Below are 23,429 nucleotides of genomic sequence, written 5' to 3' on the forward strand. Positions count from 1 at the left end.
TGTAACTTTATTAAGGCGTCTGGCTCCCTGGGAGTCACCAGATCAGGGCTGCTCCTAGATACCTGCTCAGAAACTGAGGCACGGCAGTGGCTACCAACAGCTGTATTTGACGAGCCCATCGAGTCCGTTTACAGTGTCTCTATCACGGGGGATTCTTGTCAGCTGCCCTCTTGCTAACACAATTCCTGTGTTTTGCCTGGCAGTAAATGGACGCCTCTGCCCTAGCGTCGTCTAAACAACTCCGTTAACATTTGCCCCCGAGCGTCTCTCTCTTTGTCCAGTCCCTGTCTTCTAACAGATGTCATCCAAGCCTAATCAAGCATAAAATGGTCATAAATATTTCTTTCTGGTAGATTTCACATTCGCATTTCATGCAGGGACATGATATTTTTCTGCTACCTCCAGGGAGAGCCTAATGCAAAAACCAGTTACTTACATTCTAGCCTCATGTTCCTTGAGTAAAATGCAGAACATGTTCTCAGTTCAAAGACATAAAAAGGCGTAAGACTTTATCTTCGGTCTTTTGTTTAACTGCACCTTTTTTTCTTCCCTTCCTCCCCCCCCCCCCCAAAATGCATCTTCATTTTACAGTTTGCACCTATGCATTACAAATGTTCCTTTGTGCGTGTGAAAATATACAACAAGATCTAAAATGAGACCGGGTCTACCATATTTCAATAACTTCAGGTTTTTCCACATCGGACTCCTTAATTACTGGCAGAAAGAGATTTTTTGCTTAGATACCTAATTCAAATAACAAGCTATTTAGAAAAGTAGATGAGATAAGATGAGGGCTCTTCCATTTTCCTTCATTTTATGCACAATTTTGCAACCTTCTTCATCATATTTAGTTAAAACAATGGGATGAATCCAACGTACAAATTTAGGGTTCATGCCAATTTACCAGTTGAAAAAAGGAAAGATAATCATGAGATAGGCCCCGTTTCCAATGTTTAAAACTTTGATCAGGCAGGGGAAGCCACTCCAGATAATTAAGCTGCCTCCTTAATGAGGGAAGAATTGGTAATCAGCACAATCGTATTTGTCTTCAGCGAACTTAGTAAATAATGAGTCTTAATCTAAAATAAAACTATCCTAATAATACTTTTGAGGCCATATGTCTGTGTTTCTCTTCCCTATCCCTTTTGTCAAAACAGAAATCTTATAACGCTATTTAAAGGGAACTGCAAAATACTTAGCAATATATATCACAACAATGACGCTCTCCCCCCACCACCTTTCCCTTCGTTGAGCCTAATATTTGATTACTGCTAGTCAAATCAAGCTTTCAGGCAAATAATCTCCATTTTTAAAGTTAATGAGATATGGTCATGTCGACAACAGCTTGCAGAAACTTTTAATTTTAATTCCTGCAGGCTGTGCTGGCCTCTTTTACAGCAACTACTGTATGAATGAGTCAAATTTGCCAACATGGCTTATGTAGACAAGTGCACACTAATTAAAAATACCCACTGGTATCATAATTTAAATACCATGAAAATAAACTGTGAAAGTCGCTCGGATCCAGTCTCGTGGTTGCCTTAGAGTGTGCTTCCTTTGACTATAGGATGTTTTATTGCTGGCGTGTGCTTAGCTGAAAACCGTTTTTGCATCTTTGAGGAATTTGGGATTTTGATGTCATTATACAATTTGTGTTAATATTTGTTTCACATAAGCTGTTAAGCGGGCCTCCCAGAACGACCACTAATTGAGAAAACCATATTGCCGAGGCAAGCGACAAATTTATACTCTTGATTTAGGGTCCATCTACAACTTCTCGTGGGCCGCGAGTGCCTTCTCCTTTCTCCCTAAGCTCAAGCCACAATGGAACCCAAATAAAAACACGGTTCTGTCGTTCCTTCTCTTTTATTCCTTTTAAGTTTTCATTCTTCTTGATATTTGTATTTTAACTGCTTCTCTTCCACACAAGAGAGGTAGGGCAGGCTTCTTTCCCTACATCTAATCCCTCAACGTGGCTATAATTTCTTTTCATACACACACACACACACACACACTTTCAAAATTTAAATAATTCTTTTCAAGGGAATGCCAAGTCTGCCTCTGCTGGGATAAAAGCACATTTCGAACAGGGGAAAATCTTGGCACCTCGAGGGTTAAAGCTATTTGAGGGGTTAAATATGCAATTACCTCTGACTAAAACCAGAGAGACATATAGATAAATAGAAGAAATGAAGTCCCCAGGTTCCCTTCCGAAGCCTTCATCACATTACTACCAGACAGAAACTCTTTAAGTACCATTTTCAGATGTTAAATCATTGTTCGTGCCGCACATATTCTCGCTATTCCTGGGGGAACAATATCTGAACAGAGTGTGCTAACAAATGCAATCCTGTAAACAGGCATTTTTCCTCTTGTTGTGAGTACCTTTGTACCCCCGCTCCCGGCTCTGTCATCCATGCTTTTCTCTCTGCTTTGAAGTTGAAGGAGTGAATGAACAGCATCATCTATTATCCAGAGTGTGCATGTAGATTATAAATAAGAAATAAAAGTGACTTTCAGTACACTGCTTTTGCATTAGCAAGTTGCCTTCTCTCTTACGTCCTTCTGTCCTTCATACCTAACAACCAACAATCTATTAGAAACCTGCATTTCAGGGTTTCTTTCAGAGGGAGACACAGCCTGGAAAAGGCATCTGCTGGGATGGGGAAAGTTGCGGTGACACGCACAGGCCTGGGGTCTGGGCCACGGCTCTGCCGGCGGCTTCCCACCCACCCCCCTTAACCCTTATCTTACAGATGTCCTTCAGGACGAGTGTCTGCTGACCGGGCTGGCTCTTCATTTACATTTTTCTGTTGACAAACAGAGTCCATGAATATTAATTATTCTGAAGTTTATTTGCAGAAAAGGCACTTTCTAATCCTTATCAATTATTTATTGAAAATCTCCCCCACCTAATAATCTCATTAACATTATTATACTAAGGCCAACAGCAAATATTCCTTTGATAAGTAACAACCCAACCCGTTATTCTTCCTGCCAAATCTCATGGAGGCTCCTCTGCTTAATCATGGACAACCCGGCTTTTGTTTCCAGGAAGCTCTAGGTTAGCCCTCCTTTTTTTATTTTTTAAATAAAAGAAAACTCACATACAGGGCCTAGTGTTTTAACACAGAAAGTTTCTGATACACTAAAGGAAAAAAAATAAAATTAAAACACTAGAAAAATACATGTATGCTTGCTTTTTTTATCCCTGTCGGTTATGTGCGGAATTACTAAATGGAAACCCCCAGGGACCCAAACCCTATAGTCGGGGAGTGTGAGTGTCCCCAGGGGAACACATCAAGTCTGGGAACATGCGAGGGTCTGCAAGAATGTAAGGCAAATAAAAACCACGTCTCAATAATGAAGACACCTTCTACTTACAGACTATGTTTCACTGCTTACAAAGCATTCTGACCTTTAATACCTCATTTGCTTCCCCTAATGCCCCTCTCAGGTGTGCAGGACAGTCATTATTAACTTGATCTTACCGATAAAGAAACTGAGAGTAAGGGACTGCCTAAGGTCACAGAGCTACCAGGCGGCAGGGCACGGGCTATATTCCAGAATGTTTTGCATCCAACTCATTCACTGAGTCTGTCTTCAAAACCAGGATTTCCTTTAACTTCCTTCGTCCTTTTTAATGCACTGTTGGTGTTTCACAAGACATTCTTGCTTGGAATTTCAGGTTTTAAAGACAGTGTTGTGCCTATCGGGGGTACACTAGGGACTACACTTCCCCCAAATCACCAAGGCACCGAATATGTAAAACAGAGTCTGATTTCTAATTTAATCAGAAATTAAAGAGAAAAGAAACAGCATGCAATTTTAGAAGCAGAAGGAACCTGTGAAATGAACTGGTTTCCAGAGGCTCAGAGAGTCAGTGACTTGCTACAAATCACTGAAAGGCTCCAACCCAGGCTGGCTGACATCCACATCAATGTTCATGGATCATATTTGCAAGAGCCCTTGCATTTTCCAAACTTGAGAGGTCACTTCTTTCTTCCTTTTGAACCAGGGGTCAGCTTTTTTTTTTTCCCCTACCACAAAAGGAGTTTCTTCTCCGTTGCCTAAGACCGTGAGTCAGAATCCGTAAAGATTTCCCAAAATTTGACATGGTTTCATAGGAATAATCAGCCAGGAAGGCACTTCAACTTCACTCTCTCAACCCCAAAGTCTCCATCTTGCCTTTTCTTCACCAGCATCACCCAATCAACCGGACTGATTCACAAGGTTTCCAGAGTGGAAAGTGCTTTTCTTTCACCCTGCATGAAAACACTGCAAGCATAAAAGATGTATTGATGCAACATAGTAGCTGTTATCCTACTAGTACATTCCACCCAGGAGACGGACAAAACCTGATCCAAAGTCAAGGCGATACCCTACACACTCCAGGTAGAAATTCACTAAAAGGCAAGACGACTGGGGGGATGCAGGGGGTAACAGGCCAGTTCATGATGACCAGGAATGTCCACGAAGGAAATACCGAGGTTACCTCTGACAAGTCTGGTAACAATGAGATTTGAGGATGAGGGCTGAAGTCATCTTACAAGGAAGTCATCTTATAAGTTCCTTATAAGGAAGTGCAGGCATATTCTGGGAAGTCTCAGCTTCTTTCCTAACAGCATTCGAGAAAACGTGGGTTTATGGGATAACCACAATGAATGAGGCTTTGAGGAATGGGAATTGGGAAACAAAATATGGTGGTGAGGATGAAACCGTTTTTCAGGAAGGAAGTGAAACCTGATCACCTTTAAAAGGAACTTTTATCAGAGGAACTTTATCACCTGCTACACAACAATTTCCTTGGGCTACCATCTATGTGTCCTAGAGAGGACAGCAAACTACAGCCCATGGACCAAATCCGGCCCTCTACTTGTTTCTGTAAATAAAGTTTTATTGGAACGCAGCCATGCCCATTTATGTATCATCTATGGCTGCTTTCACGCAGAGTGTTTGGGAGAGAGAAGAGCCAAAGAATTTTTAACATTTAAAGTAAATTTAAGGGACGCCTGGGTGGCTCAGTCGGTTAAGTGTCTGACTTTGGCTCAGGTCATGATCTCACGGTTCGTAGGTTTGAGCCCCATGTCGAGCTCTGTACTGACAGCTCAGAGCCTGGAACTTGCTTCGGATTCTGGGTCTCCCTCTCTCTCTGCCCCTCCTCCCCTCACACTCTCTCGCTCTCAAAAACAAACATTAAAAAGAAAAAAAAAAAAACAACGTTAAAATAAATTTAAATGTAAAGATGGCCAAACCCTGCTCCAAAAAGAAAACAGTGAAGAAAAATAACCACTTCCCAATAATCACTAACACAATTTTAAAAGAGACATACATGTACACACACACAGTCACATAGATACACCCTATACTTTGAACGCAGTTCGTGATGGGTGTCGGTAACCACAGGAATGAAGTTGCTGACTCCATCCATCCCGACAGACGATGGAAGTGCCGACATCATACTACACAAGATTGTTTCCAAACACATCAGGGGCGTCCATGCAAAAGTGAATCAAAGGACAAAGCCTTTATTTTGTCTGAGCTTAGTTTCTTCATCCATAAAATGTGAGGCTGGATTCATGTAAGGAATTTAAAAAATTCTAGGACTATACAGAGAAAGAAAAAGAAAAGCGAAAACACACATCACATATTTGGGGCAGGGAGTGGAGGGCAAAGGAGAATGAAGGACATGAGGGAGACCAGGTACAATCCAGGGAGAAGAGAGAAATACGTGTCAAAGGGACAAAAAGAAGTCACTTTTGTCATTCGTGCGGGAGGTGTAGATTCTGCAAGAGCTTAGCACCTCCAGCTAGTGGCTAGTGATAGAGGGAATGCTCTACTTAAACATAAAAATGAATTAATAGATCAGTGTTCTTTGAATCCTCCTGGAGAGGAGGTGAGAGACTGAGAGGAGACAGAGCAGAATGGAATCTACTTTGGACGTGCAAAGTAGGTTGAGGTGTGACCATCCAGGCCACCTGGAGATGTGCATTCACTCCTTCTCCTTGTACTGGGAAGTGGAACAGCCCAATTTTCTTCTCCGGCCCATGTGTTTCTTTTCTGCAATGGCAACACAGATGCGGCCACGGTGACACCTTCGAAGAACTGAGGTCCTTTCCCTCTCGAACAGCAACCCCAAAGTGGGAGCTTTTCAAACTACGACTTTTCTTTCAATAAAATTGCGTCAGCCTACTAGTCCACCGCTCTTGCCAAAAGCAGACGCAGTTTGTTTTTAAAGGTGAGAGAGAGATGAAGACAGACAAAGAAAGACCCACTGCGGCCTGGTGTCTGGACTTCGGTGTCGATCCAGAACAGGGACCAACGAGCATGTTAGCTAATTATCACAACGGGTAAAGCAAGGACTGGGCACACTCAGCCATCTTCACAAAATAAGCCACGCCAAGTTTCAACAATTTCCCAAACCGGAAACAAACACAGGCTTTGCTGCCCGGAAAATGTACATAGTTTGACTTGTAGGTTATGAATCTTTAAAACTCCTACCACAAGTCCTATCGCACATCCTTTGTGAGTACTATCTTTTATTTATTGTGCTAAGCAATTTTTCTTTGTTGACTGGAGCGGGGTTGGATGTGAGCAAAGCAGGTGAGCCACGAAAACATTAACACAAAATACCACTTGGGGAGGAGAGGACACTTTGTCAACAGAGCTGATCACTCTTGAAGCAAAATAATCCACTCTTTTAGGTATTAAAACAACGAAAATAACGGTGGCGACTTCAAAAGGACTAACTCATTAATCAGTGAGGCTGAGTGAAAAATTTCCCCAAGAAGCACAAGGTACCAGAGATATTTCACCCAAATACATTTTTGTATGGTTGGGAAAAGGGTCGAGCCTGTCACATAATACTAAGAAAACATAGAAGGTATTTCCCCAGCCCGTCAGTCTGTGACAGCTGTGTGGGGCACCTGGAGAAAGTTTGCAAGTTTTAGGTCTTCCAGTTGTGTGCACCCACACACAGGAGCAATAAAGAGAAACTTGTCTGACCCAAAATGGCTGCTTTTAAGTTGTCTATAAAACATCTATTGCAACCATCACAGCTTGCCGCTTATTATGTGCAGACTTATTAAGAGACCCAGATTTCCCATTTCTTAAAAGCCAACACTTCCATGCCCCTGACTCGTGCAGGAGACAGCAATCTGAAAAGCATTCCACGTCGGAGGCATGGTTCAGATCTGCTGGAACCCTCCCACGTCGGCTTTATTGTCTGCAGCACTCTGTAAACCTCACCACGAGCACCACTGAATTTCTGTTGTTTCTGGAGTGACACAAAGGCCTTCCAATCGAACTGCTTCCGAAACGAAGGGATGATAATCACCTCTGCCTGGGTGTGCCAGGCTTGGGTGTTCAGCAGAAGGACGCAGGCAACAGGTGTGAGGCAGGATCCTCCTCCAGAAACGAAAAGAAACAAATCCGGGCAGCAAGGCAGAGCGGCTCACCAGTAAGAGTGGGCAAAGGGGCTTTAAAAGGAAGGGCTCAGTCTGAAAAGAGGGGAGGGTGAAAACGGAAAGGCTCTGTCTAGAGGAATATTCGGCGTTTTTGGCAAGACTGGACTCGGCGAGAAAAGATGGGCCGAAACGGGAGAGTTCTGAAGGCCGTACCACTTTAGGGGGTTCACAATGGGGCAGGAGGTGCAGGCAAGTGCGAGAGAGCCTTGTAACATGACCTGATCATCAGCACGATAAAGGCAAGGAGAGAGGCTGGCATGCCGTGGGCAGGGACTTAGGTTGAGGGACCCATCAGACGTAGGCTGGAAGTGGGGCTTGTCTCCGTGATCAGCTGTGTGAACTTGGGCAGCTAATTAAGTTTCTTTCTGTGAAGAGTAGGAATTTTAAGAGTACTTGGCTCACAGTATGCTTGTGAGAACAAACTGCCCTAATACAGGTACGAAGCATAAAGCTGGAAGGAGGGAACTTTAATAAATTTTACTGATATTACTAGCACTTTTCGTGCCATTACTATTACTGGCATGAGGACCCTTGACCCTTGAACAACACAGGTTTGAAGGGCACTGGTCCGCTCCCACCAATTTTTCCCCAGTATAACACAGTAAAGTTCCATCAATGTATTTTCTCTTCCTTGTGATTTTCTCGTTAACGTTTTCTTTTCTCTAGCTAACTTTATTTGTAAGAATTCAGTACATGATATCTACAACGTATAATACATGTTAATCAACGACTTATGTTATCAGTAAGGTTTCTGGTCAACGGTAGACACCGTTACTTAACTTTTGGGGGGAGTCAGAAGTTATATGCAGATTTGCAAGGGGCGGGTGCCACTAACCCTCACAGTGTTCGAGTCAACTGTCGATTGTCATTTCAAACCAATAAAAATGTGTGACAATAGGGATGTTTAAGATTAGTGATAAAGACAAGAAATGTACTTATTTACTGAAGATGGGTAGGCTATCATACCACGATGAAAGTTTCTTCCTAAGAATAATTTTTAGGGGTGCCTGGTTGGCTCAGTCGGTTAAGTGCTGACTTTGGCTCACGTCATGATCTTGCAGTTCTTGAGTTCAAGTCCCGCGTTGGGCTCAGTGCTGACAGCTTAGAGCCTGGAGCCTGCTTTGGGTTCTGTGTCTCCCTCTCTCTGTCCCTCCATGCTCACACATTCTCTCTCTCTCAAAAATAAAATAAACATTTAAAAAAAACTTTTTAAAGTAATTTTTAAGGAAAATGCCCAAATACTGACTTGGCTGGCAAAGTGGGAAGAAGGTGGAGGTGGGCGGGGGGAGGGGGTAAAGTTAGGAAAATAGCATTAATTAGACCATACACTATGAAATTCAAAACTAAGAACGTGAATTTTCCCCAAAAGCTATAAACACTAAATAGAAAATTAGGATGAAAAAGTGAACCGTGACGTACAAAACTTAGCCCTAACCATTCCCACTGATAACATTATGGCTAGCCATATTTTTTAAGGATATAGTTCCATGGTGAGAAGTTACATATTTTATAGGGATATGTAAAAATGTGAAGGAGTGATTAAGGGAAAAAGAGAAAAAAGAAAAGCGAAAGGCTAAGTCCATCACCAAAATGTCCACCGTTGATACCTCTGTAAACTGAGATCGGAGGCAATATAGTTTCTTCTTTCTCTGTTTTCCTAGCTGCATCCTCTAACCTTTCTACAATGAACGTGTAATTAATTGCACAGTAGAAAATTTGAAATTATTTGGTATTCCGTTTTCAATTGAAAACATCTGAATTACACCCAAGCCTTCCGCACAGCCAGCACAGAGGATTTCACTCTGGGCTCTGGCACAGGGGATATTTTGTAGGCACTGGCAGAGTGAAGTGACTGTCCCGGCACCTCTTCCAGCACATTCCGCAGCCATTCCCTAATTGTGCCACAGTCGCTCTGCCAATATTTTATGGGAGTCTCACAAAATGCACCTATAGCTAGTTATACTCACAAATGGGAGCACCTCCTAAAATTCTGGCTAAAAAAAAAAAAATCGACTCCCTCCCCCCCCTTCTTAATTCTTCAGAAACTTCCCCCAACCTTCCAGAAATAAGACAGGCCACAGAAGTCAAATATTATGTCCGACTGGAGCCTAAAAAGGGGGCTTGCCAGACAACGGCCTGGGGAAGCCACTTGTTAGGCGCAGGGTGTAATTATTTGCTATCCTGGTTCTAGGTACTAATCCCACAGAAATTACAGAAGGAGGGCAGTAAGGAGCCCTGAGACATAAAAATCATTGCCATGTGTAAAAACTTAGATGTTAAAAAAGAAAATGCAGGCACAAGAATTTAGCCAGAAAAAAAAAATAGACATGCCAATAAAAAAGCTGCTTCTTAAAATTTGGCTGGCAGTGTCCTCCCCCCTCCCCAATGGATACTCTTAGTAAAGAAAACATGGTAGGTTTTTTCTCCCTTGCCTGTATTTGATTTCCAATTAAAATTAAATATAAACTGAAACGCCACCTGGATTTTAGCAAAATCCAATCCCCACCCTCCACCGCTCCTTTTTCTTAAAAGAAGAACCTGGGCTTACATATACAAACATTTCGCTAAATGACCCGTGGCAAATTGCGTAATGCCAGTAAAAGTTGTGTTTTTTAAGTTATGAGCCCCAAAGATTTTATCTGAAATAAAACCCTGATTCAATTCAGATTCTGGAGGCAAACTGTGTCCTTAGCTCTGCCTCTAAATTTAAAACATTTGTGGTAGGGCCCCTTTAGTAACGTTGCTAGTAGGTATGCGGGAGAAATTCTGTATTTATTAAGATATATGTTTTCTTTTCTAAAATGGTAAATTGGAGCACTAATTGCCTACAAGAACGGATTCTCTGCAGTCTTCCTATAGAGGTCAGTTTCTAAATGAAGAGTGTGACTGTCAAACCGGAGTGTGTCCGTATTCCAATTAATTATCCCAATGAGGGAAGACACAAGAACTCTGGAATTCATGGAGGAGGGTTCTCCTTAGAGGTCTCTAACATGAATTTATTTCTACAATGCTCCAAGGTGATCAGGTTTGAATACAAACTGGATAGTGTACGTGGTGGAATATATGTTAAAGAATGGAATCGCCTTAAGAAACAAGTTGGTTCCCTCCTGGTCTATGACTTTGGATCCCTAAGATTTCAGCCCTGCTTTTTCCCTGCCCTCAGAAGATGTTAAGCAAGCACCATTCTAGAGTTGAGAGCACTCTATTTTAAAGGCTTGACTAATGTGCTAAGGCCTTTGTATATATATGTATGTTACTCAACGTACTTATACGCAACCCCACCCTAGAACTTATCTCTATTACCCCATTTTACAGATGAAAAAAGTAAAGCTTAGAAAGACTGGCAAAACTCACCTACCTTCACTCATTCAGCAAGTAGTACAAATGAGCTCTGAACCCTTGCGAGAAGGATTCCAAAATGTCTCACGTGAAATGTTTCTCCAGCATTTTCTAGACTGAGGCAGTGAAATAAGTCTCTAGTGGAAATGCACGCGCTGGGTAAGCAACTAAGTACCTGTGTATATTACTGTCAATACAATACACGATTAAGTCCACAGGCTGGCTCCAATGACTATGCTTTTAGATGTGCTTCCTTTTGCAGCGGTTATCAAAATGCGATCCTCTAACGAGCAGCAGAGAATGAGTTAAAAGCATCAGAAAGGCAAATTCTTGCCCCCCCCCCCCCCCGCACCAGATCCACAGAATAAAGTACTCTGGGGGTAGGTCTAGCAATATGTTTTAAGATGCCCTCCAGATGATTCCAATACACATAAAAGTCTGAGAACCGCTGCTGAACGCTATACGACCTCTCAGTAAAAGCGTACCCCTGAATCAAAGGGTATGATTATCTTAAGCCTCTTGACACCCCATGCCACAGTGCCCCCAGAATGGGCTGCACGAACTTACACTCCCGGCAGCCACGAAAGGGAGTGCCAGCGTTATACGTATCATTTACTGTAACCTTTGCTGATGTAGTCAAAGATCTTCCAAGTAAAATTACTTGGGTTCTTTATTTAGAAGAACTCAAGAGTGTATAAACCTGGTGATTGCATTTGAACAGATACAAAATGGCTCTTAGAACCTGTGCAGAGTGCTTTCTATGACCTTACTTTCCAGAGTTTTCTTCAGAGCTGGCATTTATCGTGCTGCATTTAAGATATCCAAGAACTAATTCCAGGGACACATTGGTAAGCACTGAGAGCCAGAAGAGGAAACCTTTTCCAAATTAAAGATAGGTTACTAATATACTTAACACTAATTAAACACAGAAAAATCGAGGAACATTTGTCAAAACACTGAACCAGCAAGCAAATCTAATTAACAAGCAGTATGGACTGTATAGTGTTCTAATTGGGGGGTAGGGGGTTGGGGCAGGATGTGCCTGAAACGCACTGCAAAATTACACAAACACACGCACAAACACACACTTTTCACGGCAAAAGATGCTGAGGTTTCATCAGATTCACAAAGGAGGAACCGTAAACCTGCGATATGCATGCATGACGGAATTAAAGACATGGCCTTTGCTAGAGAAACCCTCCCACCTGGAAAACAAAAGAGATTTTCACTAATTGTGAGACCTCATGATAAGTCATCTGTCACACGCTGAAAACCAGAAAGAAGTAAGAACGTAAGAAAACGAAGAAGACAGACAGAAGGGAGAAAAGACAAGGCCATGCATTTCTAGGAAAGAGTGTCGGTTCATAAAAAGCTGGACTTAACCAATACCTTCAAATTTGACAACTATTTCAAAATTAGGTATTACGACTTCACTCGTTCTAGCTCTGTGACAAACAGAGGTGAATCAGCTAAAATTCAATATAAGACAGTATATAAAATATGGACACCACCAGCCAAACGACCAGCCTTGTCAGTCTCCATCTAATCTCTGGAGATTGTACGCTCAACTCAGGCAATGGTCTGTGTAAACAGATAGGCCCCAGGCCATTTCCTGGAGACCAATAAACTCAGATGCTGGCGTCCAGTATACACAACTTCTCCTTACCATATACCTGCAGTTGCTCCACAGTGGAAATCCCCCTTGCTTATCCCCGAGTTACAAATGGCAAAATGGCAGCGATACACCCTTGGGCATTTAGGTCATAAACCAAAGCCATACGGCTCACTATATACACCTTCTATCCATTATCTCCTGACCGAAAGGGTTAAATGAAATCAGCTGGTGTGCATGTGATGAGTTACTGTTTCTTAAATGGCACCAAGGGCTTCCGAAATCCCACCAACACGGTCACAAATAAACCCTTCCTCTCTGGGTTACTGAAGATTTAGTGCTTAAATCACTCATCTGTTGATTACTCACAGGCATCTCTTCTACAGCTTATCTTCATTTGCTTTGAAATTTTTATTGATATTTAATGCCTATGTTTATGTTCTGTTCCACTACAATTAGATTATAAATTTTATGAATTCAGGGAGATATTAAGGGTATTTCTTCATATATTCTGGGACTGTGAACATAATAAGATAGGCTCGTTTTTACGTTAATTTTCTCTGGTGAGAGAACCATGGCGAAGAACATGTACTCTGAGTGACACAGTGTCCAACCTCCATTTCCTCAGTGGGGTGGGGGGTGATTGTTCTTCTCACCACCAGTAACTCCAAAACATTTAATTTGTGAAATGCGTTCAGCTACGTGATGAGAAAGAAGCTGCAGATATGAGTGAACCAACAAGTGACTTTACCATGCCTGAAAAAGACAAAGTCATACATTGTGATACCTCTCTTTTTTTGAGGGATGATTGGGAAGGGAAGGAGGAATGATCCCTCAGGTCTTCACTTCATAGAAAGAGGAGAAGTTTCCAAGGGCGCCTGGGTGGCTCAGTCGGTTAAGCATCTGACTTCCCCTCAGGCCATGAGCTCCCAGTTCATAGGTTCCAGCCCTTTGTTGGGCTCTGGGCTGACAGCTCAGAGCCTGAAGCCTATTTCGGATTCCGTATCTCCCTCTTTCTGTGCCCCTCCCCTGCTCTCATGCATGCACGCTTGCTAATTTAAAAAAAAAAAAAAGAAGAAGAAGAGATGGTTCTGGAAGGTAACTCTTGCCACATTTGCCATTTACTAATTCAGGGGTCAAGAAACTTTTTCTAGAAAGGGCCAGGTGAGAAGTATTTCAGGTTTTGTGAGCTAGCCATTCACTGTCGCAATAATTCACCTCTTCTGCGGTAGGAAGAAAGCAGCTATACAGACAACGGTAAAGCAAGAGAGATGGTGGTGTTTCAATAAAACTTTTTTTTTTTCTTTTCTTTTTTTTTTTTTTTAAGTCCAAGAAGGGAATTTACTAAATCTCAACTCTTCAAGGAAGGGCTGAACAGACACACCACAAAAAAAGGCAGGTGAGCAAGCAAACAGCATGAACAAGTGGATCCAGGAACTCAACAGCAGACAAGTCCTCCCCTCACCCCCTGCTCTTGACTCTTTCTAGCTCTTTCTTTCTTCTTCCACGAGATCCTTAAATGTTCTGAGTCTGTTTACTAAAATGGGGTCCCTCGGAGAAGGAAATGAGATAGCACGCTGCAAACAAACAAAATACCTCATTGGGTCCCTCGGAGAATTAAATGAGATAGCACGAGGCGAAGAAATAGAATACCACAGTGCTCAATAAATGTCAACAAAACCTTTCTTTAAAAAGATAGGTGGGGGCGCCTGGGTGGCGCAGTCGGTTAAGCGTCCGACTTCAGCTCAGGTCACGATCTCACGGTCCGTGAGTTCGAGCCCCGCATCGGGCTCTGGGCTGATGGCTCAGAGCCTGGAGCCTGTTTTCGATTCTGTGTCTCCCTCTCTCTCTGCCCCTCCCCCATTCATGCTCTGTCTCTCTCTGTCTCAAAAATAAATAAACGTTAAAAAAAAATTTTTTTTTAAATAAAAATAAAAAAATAAAAAGATAGGTGGCCGTCTGATTTAGTTTGGCCTTGTGGCTTAGCTCCCCAACCCTGGTACAGTTTGCAGGTTTAACACAGCACTTTGTACCTAGAACCTGCCCAGTCAAGGTACTGAACAAATGCCTGAGACAAGTCTGAAATATTTCCAGAATATAACTGTGACAATCATAATTGTGAACGTCACATAGTCAGCTTATGCATGATGCCTTTCCCTCTCCGAACACATTCATGACAGAGTCAGTGTATCTGTAAATGCACGCGACATACACATGTAATACCCAGCACGAGCTCTGAGTTGGTAAGAGGAGTGTATATCCAATGAGATAATCAGAATATAATAAAAATGCACGTAAAGACATTTTCACTTACTACTTTTGGATGTTGAATGCCTATTGAGTTGAAATGGAAATATCATGAGTAGGATGAAAAAAATGAGGCAAGGTAAGCAATATTATCACGGTATTATTTATCATACATATTAGGATCCAAAATAGTCAGGAAAGAATGAGCATTATGTCATTCTCTCCCAGTCTTTAACCTTGTAAAAGGTTGTTGGGTTCGTATGCAGGATAACAAGAGTCAATACAAGAGGCTATAAAAATGGAACTGCGTCTTACCATGCAACCTTGAAAAATTAATACTTAATCATTATACTCATAAAAGGCCACTTCTGCCCTGTTTCAGGATGTTACATATTATTTTATTAAATTTTTCCAAAACTCTTTCTCCCTTTGGCTCTGAGACACATATATGGCTCTGCTGTTGAAAAGCAAAAGACATTTTACGCACAATTTTCCCTCTACTAGAAAGAGGTATATTGTGCCCTTCAGTGAACATAAAATTGATATTATCATCTCTTAGTTTATATCTCACTACTTAACCTTCAGATTAAAAGTTATTGGATTTGAATGACTCAGAAGACATCATGTCACCTTCCCTTCAACGTGGAGACAGGGGAGTTGGGGGTGAGAGGAGAAGGTACAGTGATAAAAACACGGATTTTGGACCAGCTGCCACTTCGCCTCTTCTGACAAGCAGCGGTGATACTGACGATTCCTTGCGCTTGTGTGGATGATGAATTGTGTGACAAATAGTCTACTTGGAGAAGCTTTGCGGGAGACGAATCTACGTCAGGAAGTTAATTTTATTTTGGGTACAGTTGAAAAGGAGCAGTCTAAAAATAGGGCTAAAAAGGGTTAATTCAAGGAGAACCTTAGGGTTACCACCTTTACAAAATCCTACCCCTGTTAGGCAGAAGAGACTGGAAAACATTCTCACAGAAGGATTAAAGACAACAGAGCTTCCTTCCCCCCATCTGCCTCTATCCAGGGCTCAACTTAAACACACAAACAAGGCCCTGACATCCCTAAGCAGTTGAATCTACACCCCGTCAATGAGTCTGCTGATAACACCAGCTGCTTAATAAGGACACATTGTATTTTTCCAACAAAAGAAACACAACATACACCCCCTCCTTTCACCTTAAAAAACAAATTCATTCTAAGAAGCTTGTGTCAATATGAAGGAGACTTTATCAAAGATCTAACTTTGTAGTTTTGTTCTCCAAAAGAGATTAAGTCTGTCCCATGATCAATAGGGACACAAGCGGTTTATCAGCATTCCCCATGTGACTTTTGGAAGATATACTCATTAGTACCTGGCAAAGGCTAAAGGGAAAATGCTTGATGCAAATAAATACAAACAAACATACACAATCAAAATAGTGAGTTTTAGTGATAGAAGATGCTGTTGTTATTTTAAATAGCCTTAAAAAAAAAAAAAAAAAAGAACTTTCCAAAGTAAGTCCATTCCCTTCTTACAAATTACGTTTGTGCTTTATCATAGCACAACAACCAAACAGTGACAGGTAGGAAAGGAACATACATGGATTCTCCTCGATGCCCTTCTTTTTTCTCTTCTGTTCCCTGATGCCACCATTTTGCCAGTCATTCACATGGGAAATGGTGACCTACCCCTCATAACTGCCGCTGCTCAATGTTTTCACATCTAATTCAAAAGGCCCTGTTGATTTTCTCACACGCCCCTCAACGCTCTCTTGTGGCCACGGCCTTCCCTTCTCTTCCTATTTCATTCACTCACGGAGTCTGTCAAAGAACTGCTCTATGTCAGGTCCTGTGCTGTGTGTTGGGGAACATCAGGGAATGAGGAAGGGCCATCCCTGCCCTTGTGGGGCTTAAAGCTGACCAAGGGATTCAAATGTAGGAGGAGAAATGCAAGGGCAAGGGGGGACGGGTGATCAGTAAAAGCGAGCCCTCAATGAAATGAGGTGAGGTCTAGTGCCCATTACTAAATTCTGGACCAACTGCAAGAGCCTTGTGGATGCTACTCATCTCTCAGGGATCTCTTTGCTTCCAAGCCAGGCCAGCCCCAACCCTCTAATTTACCTTCAGCACCCCTCCCCTTGAATGGCCTCTCTTCACTGCTTAGAAACCTCCCCCATTTTAGAAACCCAAGCCTCCAGCAAGCTGACCCCAGATAACCTTGGAACCACCTTCCCAAAGCTCCCATCCTTGCATTTCAGGCTGTACCCCAAATTTGCTTTGCTGCCGTCTGTGCTGACTCCTTACACACAGGCACGCACCACGCAGATCAGTCAAATCAAAGAAGGTGCAACAAATGAACAAATGAATTTCAAGAACTCCAAAGCTAAGAGACAAGGTTAGCAAGGTATTTTCCAGGGCAGCACGTTTATTAGCTCACGTGGAACAAAGCTGAGGCCAGGTGAGTACGTGAAACTCTCTCCGCCACATTGTCTTGCAGAGGTGAAAGGAAAAAAAAAAATGTGGTTGTATTTCTCTGAAGCAAATCAAACACAGTATTTAGCGAAGGGTCTCTGGAATGTTACAAGTAACACTTCATAATTACAATAGATTGGAGTTCAAAGAGCAAGTGATGAAAAGAAACTTTCTAATAGGGGGTTCAATTCCCTGTATAAACTTCCCTTTGGTGGCTCCATCTAGCACTCGCATTTATATTGCTATTCTACTTTGTCATAAAAGCAGTCACCTCGTAACCCTTTTTATCAAGTAATCTATGCGCTACCTAAAAGGACACTCGACTCCATCAGTGGAGTTACAGGTTTACGTTATACAAACATACCAATTCTGCCTGGTCAGCACCACTTGTCAATAAGCACAAGCAGTTGCAAAACAGCAAAGTAGGTTCCTTGCCTTCAGAGAACAGATAGGAGCCTGCCAGTTGTGCAAAACAACGCTAGCTAATCTGTCATCAAATTACCATTAAAGTCACACCTCCAGAAAGTTCAAAAAGAGATTTCTGATCAGACAAGAGATAGAGGGCGGTGGCATTATTGTTGTTGTTGCTGTTTTTTATTATTATTATTATTATTATTATTATTATTATTATTATTATTATTGGCTCACAGGTCAGGGCTTAAAATTACCTGCTCAAAGTAGTGACGCCTCAGCTTAAAGTCCAAAGGGTACACTTCTCTCATGACGAAATGTGGCATCTGGGGTTCTATTCCCAGGCTCTCTTATGCACATGGCTTGCTTTTTGTTGTTTCTCATGCCAGCTTAACTTTCAGCGGAGAAATTAATGACACACAACTGTTTAGTAATCGAAACTTGAAAGGATTTCATACAGGGCTCACATCACAAGTTACATACATCTTTGACAATATTTTGATGAGAGGGAGGTCCAAACTCAAGGAGTAGAGAACTAAATTTAGCATTCAGGGTGAAAAAGGCCTTTTCCAGAAATAGCCACAAAAAGGAATTGAGAAAAGGGGGGAATCTCTTACTGTTGGGGCAGCATTTTCTTTATTGGTCACAATTATCTGAATCCCTGTCTCAGTTTTATCTCAATTTGTTCGTGTGGTCTGCGCTAACATTTTGGTGGCACTGATTCCTACTATACGTTTTTCATCATCAGTAATTTCTGTAATATTTGAACTCCACATTGTGTTCAAACAAGAATATATCTTGGAAGAGTGAGCCCTTTAAAATAAGGGTTTGAATTTTCACCCACCGGTGAAGGAAAGGGCTAGCCCGTATCACAGTACCTGCACCAAGGAGGGAACTTAAGAAATATTAATAATACCTTCTTCTACACTCCGTTCCAGAAGCTTCCATTGTCAGACACAGAAATGCTGACTATCTTTTCCCTTCCAATGGCATCAAAAGACCCTCCTTTCAGACACAGTCCCTGGCAGCTACAATGCAAAAGGCCACTTCGGGGCATTCCTAACAATGTTAATAGAGCAACGTTTTGCAAAGAGAAGAATGGTAAAGCCCAAGTGGCCACTGCGACCTGGCCTTCATACCAATCCACAGCTAATCACTTGGGCCTCCCTCTGTAGAGGGAGGAACAAGGAGAGTGATGGCCACTGTAAAGGCAGCACTGTTCCCACAAAGGAATATGGGGAAGAATGAGAAGCACAGAAATGTTTTCTTTTATGCGAGCTCACCGCCCATCCCAACACGGACAGATACTTCTTCCAGGCGCTGTTTTTCACAGAGGCACTGAAATCTGAAAAATGTTGGCAGGACAACGGCCCTCTTTTGCTCAGTATCCACTAGTCATTTCGGTAACAAGAACAAAATGAAGGAGAAATTCATTCTGCCATTTTGAAAGTCAAGAGAGGAATTTTCGATGGCCATATAACAGCTTAGGCTCAAGTGTTCACACCCTGGTCATTACAGTTTGTTTTCTCATATCCTGAGGACCCCAGGCTATCGACTTGTGATTCTCCCGTGCCTCTCTGACACTGTATTTTCCATATCCCCTGTGAATGTCCACAGCCAGATTTCCTTCTTGAGCTCTCTGACACTCACGCTGTTTCTCGGAGCTTCTCTGGCCCTGTGCAGTGACTCACTGGCAAAACACGACCCGACAAATCCTTCTTCCCTCTCATGATGTTTCTTTCAGAAGATACCTGCCCTTTACATCTCCCTTAACTCCTCAGCGCTCATTCGGTGTTTTCTCTCTTTCTTTTACATTATTAACAGGAAACATGTACATATACACATGCGTTGATGGCACATATGCATCTTTAGGGCCAAAAGGTCCAAACCCTCATGGCAAATGTCAAAGGACCAATGTCAATGGATGAAACAAATACTTCCCTGACTCACACTCTCTGAAGAATCTATATTCAATTCCCATATATGGTTTATCTATTTTTTAATGTTTTTCTCACAGACTACTTCTAAACTGCCCTCCTCCTATAAAACAATGGCCACACCTCAAAACCACAGCAACCAAAGCTCTCTCTATACTGATTTTCAGACAATAAAACTGCCAGGTGGTACCCAAAAAAAAAACCCCATCATTAAATGGAATGTTGTTAAGAAATAGCTGTTTTATTTAACAGCTATTCATTTTTATTGAATAAACATTTTCTAGTATGCATTCTGTTAATTGACCTGACAGCATATGCTGTATATGGAGAAACTTCTAAACATTATGCTCTATGTAATATGCTTATCTGAAAAAGCTCTCATTTGCAGCAATATGGAAATAAAATTCTGCTTTCTAAAATTCAAGACTTTTAAAACGCATTAATCCACACAGTTTATGAAATTGCTCTGGACATTTTAAAATCCTTTCTTTAGGAGAAAAAAAAAACTTTAGTAATTGGTAATAGTATTTGTTGCCGAGTTTCCTAATGGAGTAGTGCATCTCCGATATGGAACTTTTACAGACCCGGGGATGGGGGGAAGGCATAATAGGAAATAAGAGGCAGTTATGGTATCGGGTGAAGAATTACCCGGTGGCTAAAAGAAATGTTCAGAAAGTCTATCAAATTACATTATTAGAAATCTATTGTTCTAATAGTTTCATGGCCTGGATAGAAGTCGACTTGAAACAGTACAGAGATAATACATTTAGTTCTGAGGAAGGAGGACGGGTTGGGAGTGTGTTGGTGGACTCGGCCAGCTAACGGCAGCACCTCTCCCTGGGTGATGGCTTCTGAGTGATGATGGCATCCCGCAGAACCACCAACTCCAAGGCCTAAAGGGCCACGAAGGAGCGTTGTTGCTAGATGGGAGCTGGGGCGGACTGGAGGGCTGCAGGCTCCCTGACTTGAGGACCAATTCATCCCTGAACAACTGTTGCCCTTGTAGGTATAATGGTCTATGGTCACCAGATCTTCTGATTTTTCAAGAGAAGATGGAAAAGCCAGATTCCCGCCACCTTTCGAGGTTGTCAGCTATGAACTTTTTTTTTTTTTTTTTTTAACTATCCTGTTTGGACCTAATTTAGCCAACCTACAGACCAATCCCAGTCTAGAAGTCACTCCTTCCACAGCTAATCTTTGTGAAAGCTCTCCATTCTGAAAGGGCACTTGCTATCATTTGTAATTATCTTTGGTAATAAGAATCAAACATGGAAAGGCTTGCGTTTATTTAAAGTCCTGGCACTAGGTAAAAATTCTCCCTACATCATCAACGATTGCACTGGTGCAACTGGAAAATCCTATAACATTCAGTGTTACACACAGCATAATTAACTCATTTTCATACCAAGCCCTTTTAAGCCACATCTTTTTGTTCCATGGACTTCTAACATATCTTACAGTTCTAATTCTCTTCCACTGTCCTACATTAATCAAAGCTGTAACCCCTGTTGTCTTTGTGCTACAGAATCAGAATGTGCCCCTGGCGAGGAATGGGGGAAAAGTCAACAGGAATTAAATTTCAGTGCAACTGTTTACTCAACTGTGGCCTGCAGTTATTGAAATTTTATCCGTGGTTTTGTGTGACTACCGCAGTAATGAATTCAGCATGGCTGTGATTTTCTCACTGCTGGGATTCGCACTTCAAGTAAAAACCTGTAGAATAAGAATGACGAAAACAACCCCAGTCCATCACGCGGACCCTCACATTTCTCAAAAGGGCTTCATTATTGCAGTTTTTAGGCTGGAAAGACACGGTGATAGTCCCGCGAAACTTTTTCAGCCCTGTAGTGTTTTTCTCATTTCATCTACAGACTTTCTTGTCCTCCAACAACCTGTTAAGAACCTCATTGTACACTCAAAGGGGTCGCACAGCTGTCGGTATTTTATTTTACAAGACTGAAAAGGCCTGTGAACCACAAGATGTGGGGTTTTAGCCACAATGATAAACCCAACTACTTTGTTTCTTCCTAAATCATATCAATAGCAAATAAAAGTAAAATTGTTACAAAAAGTATTTACATAGAGTCTCAAAGTACAATCAAAGGTTTTGACATCCATAACACAGAACAGCCTATTTTTCAAAGTGCTCACAGACAAGATAAGGAGGAAAGATGTGAATAATTTTTACTGATGCTTTTTATGGAAGATGCTGTTAAAATGCACTTTCAAAACTGTCTATGAGGCCAATGTGTTGTTGCTGTTATTGGTGTAGGTGTGTGTGTGTGTGTGTGTGTGTGTGTGTGTGTGTTGATGGTATAGATGTAGAGATTTTGGCTGACTTACTACTTTTAAGACAGTAAATGATTTTCAGTTCTTCATATAAAACTCTGAAGAAGTGAATTTCCCATGTATTTAATGTACCTTAAATACTAAGTATGTGGGATTCACACCACATAGGTCAAGAGCCCCACCTCAGCTGCTCCATAATGAACCAGGCGATCTTGGACTCTGTAGGGCAAGGTCATAGAAAATGGCACTCCAAAATACCAACTGTTCCTTCTCAATATAACCAGAAATATCTGAGAACACCACGTGCATGATACACGCACATCCATGGATACCTTTCTACCATTTCAGCATAGTTTTTGCGAACCTCAGTGGTTAGAATCCAGCCATTTGAATTCATTTAAGTGCATAAACGTTACAGACAACATATATCATGAATCCCAGCTGATGGGATGCCCAAGGTGCGTGCACAGATGGTGTGGACTGCCAGTGGGAGAGGCCGAGTCACTCAGACGAAGCCCTCTGAATTAAGACCTCAGCTTGTCTGTCAGTTCCCTTTTCTTTTCTCTATTGTCTATCTTGCCCCCAGCAGGTCCCATGGTCTCACATCGATGCCACTAACTTCTATGTAACGATTCTATGTATTTTGAAAAATTCTTAGCAAGAAGAAAACAAAACACGTTGAGAGTCTGTCAAAGGCTATATAATCTAATACAAAAAGGGATTCCCTTCTACTTGTCTAATACAGATTCCAAGAAAATAGTATGAGAAAAAGTTCACCTTCCTCCTCCTCATCCCCCAATGATTTCTGTTTCTTTCCGAAAGGCCCAAAGACATATCATTCTTTTTTCAGCTTTTTGCAAAGGCACCGTAACTACGTACTGAATAAACGAATCAAGGACTAGGATGGAACAAAAACAATCCATTATTAACAAAAATAAATCATACTTCCTGATTCCAAGAGACGCTGGAGAAACAATCCTGTCCTCGAGTGGATGCTATTTACTGACTTGAATTTCCCTCCACACTTTGGCCACACAACACATTTCCTGGGTCACCTTTACCATTTGGAAATATTTAATCATATCCACTGACATGCCTTCAAAGGATGTAACAATGAGTATGTCCCAATTTATATGTATTTTGGGGAGCCACCAATAAGAGGTCATTGAAAACATTAACAGGATCTAGCCACATACCAACTGTCACATGTACACAAGCCACATGCGTCAGGGGCCCGCACCCCTAAATGCTGCAGGTAGCAGGAAGCCATCTCTTCCACTTAGGTCTGTGTTTCCCCTGTTATCTACCCATGCCTGCCTGCGTCTGTCTCTATTCTCCTTATTCACCTACTCAATCTTAGATCCCTTAATCTGTGCCCTTCTTCACAAGGCTTCATACGCCTGTTTATTATTATTACTTTTTAATTCAAGCACGGGGAATCCATCTCTCCAAAAGATTCACTGTATTGCAAGGAGGGCACCTTCAGGCGCACACAGTTCGGGCTGGGAGGGGTGCCGGGGGGGGGGGGGGGGCGGGGGGTCCACTCCATCTCACTGTTAAAAACGGTTAACACTGGACTCCCGAGGGCTTGAGAAGCGGCCTCTCGGGCCCACGGGCGCGGAAGGGGAGCGGGCGTGTGGGCGCGCGGCGCCGGGGGCGCGCGGCGCGGGCACA

At 42.1% G+C, this 23,429-nt stretch overlaps 1 protein-coding gene and 1 long non-coding RNA gene across 9 annotated transcripts in view; both read right to left on the bottom strand.

Moving 5' to 3' along the window:
* Positions 1–23,429, bottom strand: part of FOXP1 (forkhead box P1) — a 506,962-nt gene that overhangs the window by 213,927 nt on the left and 269,606 nt on the right. The gene's annotated exons all lie outside the window — the stretch shown is intronic.
* On the bottom strand, positions 543–23,425 carry LOC132679836 (uncharacterized). Its single transcript, XR_013554140.2, has 3 exons — positions 10,825–23,425; positions 2,755–2,810; positions 543–2,465 (listed from the first exon to the last, which is right to left on the bottom strand). It is a non-coding gene; the product is annotated as an uncharacterized LOC132679836 (long non-coding RNA).

This window comes from Panthera onca, chromosome A2 (assembly GCF_046562875.1).
Source record: "Panthera onca isolate mPanOnc1 chromosome A2, mPanOnc1 haplotype 2, whole genome shotgun sequence".
Taxonomy (NCBI): domain Eukaryota; kingdom Metazoa; phylum Chordata; class Mammalia; order Carnivora; family Felidae; genus Panthera; species Panthera onca.